This window comes from Arachis hypogaea, chromosome 18, assembly GCF_003086295.3.
Source record: "Arachis hypogaea cultivar Tifrunner chromosome 18, arahy.Tifrunner.gnm2.J5K5, whole genome shotgun sequence".
Classification (NCBI taxonomy): Eukaryota; Viridiplantae; Streptophyta; class Magnoliopsida; order Fabales; family Fabaceae; genus Arachis; species Arachis hypogaea.
Window position 1 is genome coordinate 36,926,992 of NC_092053.1, and position 4,632 is coordinate 36,931,623.

At 40.1% G+C, this 4,632-nt stretch overlaps 1 non-coding gene across 1 annotated transcript; it reads left to right on the forward strand.

Annotated features, from left to right (window-relative positions):
- The first annotated feature begins 4,020 nt into the window (after positions 1–4,020).
- On the forward strand, positions 4,021–4,126 carry LOC112773485 (small nucleolar RNA R71). Its single transcript, XR_003188032.1, has one exon. It is a non-coding gene; the product is annotated as a small nucleolar RNA R71 (small nucleolar RNA).
- The last annotated feature ends 506 nt before the right edge of the window (positions 4,127–4,632 follow it).

A 4,632-nucleotide genomic window follows, 5' to 3' on the forward strand; every position in this document is an offset into this window, starting at 1 on the left:
CACTAATGAGTGTCCTTGGGACACCAAATCGGCTAAAGATATATCTCTGAAGAAAGCTCATTACCACCTTCACATCATTGGTGGGTAGAGCCACAGCTTCCATGCACTTGAATACATAATCAACTACCACTAGAATGTAGTTGTTTGAATGTGAGGGAGGGAAAGGTCCCATAAAATCAATCCCCCACACATCAAACAACTCAACCTCAAGAATTCCCTGCTGTGGCATTTCATGGTTTGCAGGAAGATTCGTGGCCTTTTCACATCTGTCACAGTTCTTCACAAATTCTCTTGGGTCCCTGAAGAGAGTCGGCCAGTAGAACCCGCTCTGAAGGACTTTTGTAGCTATCCTTTCACCACCAAAGTGGCCTCCATAATCAGAACCATGACAGTTCCAAAGAATCTGCTGCCTTTCCTCATCCGGGACACATCTCCGGATTAGACCATCTGAACACCTTTTAAAAAGGTACGGTTCCTCCCAAATGTAGTACTTTGCATCAGTCAATAGCTTCTTTACTTGTTGCCTACTGTACTCCTTTGGAATAAAATTCATGGCTTTGTAATTCGCAATGTCTGCAAACCATGGAGCCTACTGAATGAGGAACAATTGCTCATCTAAAAACATCTCAGTCATAGCTGTGGGTGGTTGTACTCCTGCTTCAGGCTCAATTCTGGAGAGATGGTTAGCTACTTGATTTTCCGACCATTTCCTGTCTTTTATCTCAATATCAAACTCCTGAAGGAGTAACACCCATCTGATTAATCTTGGTTTAGAATCTTGTTTGGTTAGACGATACTTCAAAGCAGCATGATCAGTATAAACAATAACCTTAGAACCAATTAAATAGGACCTAAACTTATCAACAGCATACACAATAGCTAATAATTCTTTTTCTGTAGTTGTGTAATTCTTTTGGGCATCATTTAACATACGGCTAGCATAGTAAATGACATGTATAAGCTTATCATGCCTCTGTCCTAAAACAGCTCCTATAGCAAAGTCACTAGCATTACACATTAATTCAAATGGTAAATTCCAGTCAGGAGGAGCTATGATGGGGGCAGAGATAAGGTTTGCTTTCAGAGTTTCAAAAGCATGCAGACATTCAGCATTAAAAACAAAGGGAACATCAACAACCAACAGGTTGCTTAATGGTTTAGCAATTTTAGAAAAATCCTTTATAAATCTTCTATAAAATCCTGCATGACCCAAGAAACTCCTGACTGCCTAACATTAGCTGGTGGTGGTAATTTTTCAATTACCTCCACCTTTGCTCTATCAACCTCAATTCCCTTACTTGAAATCCGGTGTCCAAGAATAATACCTTCTGTAACCATAAAATGACATTTTTCCCAATTTAAAACAAGGTTTGATTCTTGACACCGTTTCAAGGCAAGAGATAAATGCTTAAGGCAGGATTCGAAAGAATTACCAAAAACAGAAAAATCATCCATAAATACCTCAATGAACTTTTCAACCATATCAGAAAAAATTGAAAGCATACACCTCTGAAAAGTTGCTGGAGCATTACAAAGTCCAAAAGGCATTCTCCTATAGGCAAATACTCTAAAGGGGCATGTGAATACTGTCTTCTCTTTATCTTGAGGGTCCACTGCAATTTGATTATATCCAGAATATCCATCTAGAAAAAAAATAAAAAGCATGACCAGCTAACCTCTCAAGCATCTGATCAATAAAAGGCAGGGGGAAGTGATCCTTCCTTGTAGCAGTGTTGAGCCTCCTGTAGTCTATACACATTCTCTAACCTGTGACTGTTCTTGTAGGAATAAGCTCATTCTTTTCATTCTTGATCACTGTCATCCCTCCTTTCTTGGGAACTACCTGCACAGGACTTACCCAAGGATTGTTAGAAATAGGGTAAATAATACCTGCTTTCCATAATTTCATTACCTATTTTTGGACCACTTCTTTCATGGTTGGATTGAGTCTCTTTTGTGGTTGCACAACTAGTTTAGCATCATCTTCAAGGAGGATCTTGTGCATATACTTGGTTGGACTAATCCCCTTCAAGTCACTAATGGTCCACCCAAGAGCTGTTTTATGGCTCCTGAGCACTGAAATAAGTGCCTCTTCCTCTTCAGGCTTCAAGGAAGAGCTAATAATCACTGAATGTGAATCATTTTCACCCAAGAATACATATTTCAGAGAAGGAGGCAAAGGTTTGAGCTCAAGATTGGGGGCTTCCTTCTCTACTATAGGCGTGTTCATCTTTCCCTTTTGGGGTGGTGAATCATCAATTTCAACTAACTCATACTCAGAACTAGGCTCTAAGACATCATCAAGTACCTCAGCTTTCAGAACCTCTTGAACAAGTGGTTCAATAATATCTATTTTTAAACACCCTTCAGAATCATTAGGATGCTTGAGAGCTTTATAAACACTAAGGACCACCTGTTCTTCATTGACCCTCAGGGTTAATTCACTCTTTTGCACATCAATCAGAGCTCTACCTGTAGCTAAAAAGGGTCTACCAAGAATATTAGAGGATTTTACATCCTCTTCCATGTCTAATATAACAAAATCAGCAGGAAAAATAAATGGTCCTACTTTCACAAGTAAATTCTCAGCAACACCACCGGTAATTTAATAGAAAGATCAGCAAGTTGAAGAGAAATACGAGTGGGTTTTACCTCCTCAATTTGAAGCTTTTTCATCACTAAAAGTGGCATGAGATTGATGCTAGCTCCAAGATCACATAAAGCTCTCTGAATGGTGACATCTCCAATGGTGCAAGGAATCACAAAGCTTCCTAGATCCTGCATCTTTTTAGGAATGTTATGTTGAATAATAGCACTGCATTTCTTGGTTAACACCACTGTTTCTTGTTCCCTCCAATTCCTCTTGTTAGTCAATAATTCTTTCATAAATTTAGCATAAAGAGGCATTTGCTCAAGAGCCTCTGCAAAAGGAATGTTGATGTGTAGCTTCTTGAAGACTTCTAAAAATTTGGAAAATTGCTTGTCCTTGGAAGCCTTCTGAAGCCTCTGATGATATGTCATTTTTGGCTTGTATTCAGGAGCCTTTGGCAATGTAAGATATGCGTCAAGAGAGTCTGGGAATGGGTTGTCTGCACGCTTTGGGGGGGCGTGCTCTACTTCTTCCTTCTTCTCCTCTAGAGTTACTGGAGTTTCTTTTTCAACTAGCTCCTCATTGACCTTGGTCTCAGAACCAGCCACTTTACCACTTCTCAATTGAATAGCCTTGCAATCTTCTCTTGGGTTCACCACTGTATCACCAGGAAATGTATTTGAAGACCTCTCAGGCATTTGCTTGCTCAATTGGCCCATTTGCACCTCCAAGTTTCTAATAGATGCCCTGGTTTCCAACATAAAACACCTCATCATCTCCCAATTAGAATCCTGTTGGGGTTGAGAATTTGCCTGTTGAGGTTGTTGTTGTGGATGAGATTGAAACTGGTGGTTATTTTGATTATTCTGTTGGAAGCCGCCCTGAGAATTATTGTTGAAATTCTGTGATCTCTGAGGTTGGTCTCTCCACCCAAAATTTGGATGATTTCTCCACCCTTGATTGTAGGTCTTAGAGTATGGATCATTGTTGGGATTCCTAGAGCCACTCCCTATGTAGTTGACCTGTTTAGAAGAGGATTGACCATAATCATAATTATCATTGTGCACAAAATTACCTGTCATGTCATAAGGGACCTCTTGAGGTGCATTCTGAGTGTTGACAGTTGAAACTTGCATTCCACTCAACTATTGAGTAAGTAGATTTATTTGCTGAGACATAAGCTTGTTCTGAGCAAGATAGTATTAACAGCTTCCACTTCCAACACGCCTCTCTTCTGAGAGGTCTCAGAGTGCAAAGGATTCATGTTGGAGGAATATAAGTATTGGTTGTTAGCAACCAACTCAATAAGCTCAATAGTCTCCTCTAGTGTCTTCTTCATGTGCAAAGAACCACCTGCAGAATTATCCAAGCGCATCTTGGACATTTCACATAAACCCTCATAAAAGATATCCAGCTGAGTCCATCGAGAGAACATGTCCGGAGGGCATTGCCTAGTAAGTAGCTTAAATCTCTCCCAAGCTTCATAAAGGGTCTCACCCTCTTTCTGTCTGAAAGTCTGAACCTCCATCCTTAGCTTAGTAAGCTTTTGAGGTGGGAAAAATTTAGTCAGAAATCCAGTGACTACCTTGTCCCAAGTATCCAGACTCTCCTTGGGTTGGGAATCTAACCACAGTTTTGCTCTATCCCTCACAGCAAATGGGAAGAGCATGAGTCTGTATACCTCAAGATTCACTCCATTGGTCTTCACAGTATCACAAATCTATAGAAAATCCGAAATAAATTGATTCGGGTCTTCCTGAGGGAGTCCATGATATTGACAGTTCTGTTGCACAAGAGTAACTAGCTGTGGCTTCAGTTCAACGTTGTTTGCAACTATAGGAGGCACCATAATACTTTTGCCATAAAAGTCTACATTAGGAGCAGTGTAAGAGCTAAGCACTCTTTTAGGTTGCTCATTCCCAACTGGATTTGCCACATTGGCATTAACAGCATTATTATTATTATCCATGTTGGACTCTGTAGCTTTGTAAAGTCTTGCTTGTTGTAAACGCCACCTAAAAGTCCTTTCAGGTTCAGGATCA